Consider the following 473-nt stretch of genomic DNA (forward strand, 5'->3'; position numbering starts at 1 on the left):
TTTTTTTCTTGAAATTTTCCGTTCTCTTCCTTTTTCGAGTTCTATCTCGCTCAGGAAACTCCCAACGGGCTCATCAAGTCCCGTTCTTGTTGTCTTCATTTCACGTAACCAAGAAAGCGAGACGAAAAAATTGGCCCCGTATTTATGCATGCCATCTAACCAACAACTGTGTTAAATCTAATCCCTTTCATACCCTGTGGCATGTTTTCTATCATTCTGGCTACTGTCAGACTATTTCATTCAAAGGTACTCTAGCCTTTATCATAATTGGGAGAACGCACGATATCATAGCTGAAGGTAAACAAGGGAGATAGTAACACAGTAATTTTAATAAAAAAAATTACAGCTTAATACGTACGGAGTTGAATTCTTGTTATACTAAATAAATTTCTGTAAATGATAAGAATTTATCTAAGCAGATTTTAATCAACTTAAGATAATCTTGTTAAAGATCATTGCATATACTATCACCG

Source organism: Oratosquilla oratoria, chromosome 41 (assembly GCF_046742065.1).
Source record: "Oratosquilla oratoria isolate Oo_2021 chromosome 41, ASM4674206v1, whole genome shotgun sequence".
NCBI classification, from domain to species: Eukaryota; Metazoa; Arthropoda; class Malacostraca; order Stomatopoda; family Squillidae; genus Oratosquilla; species Oratosquilla oratoria.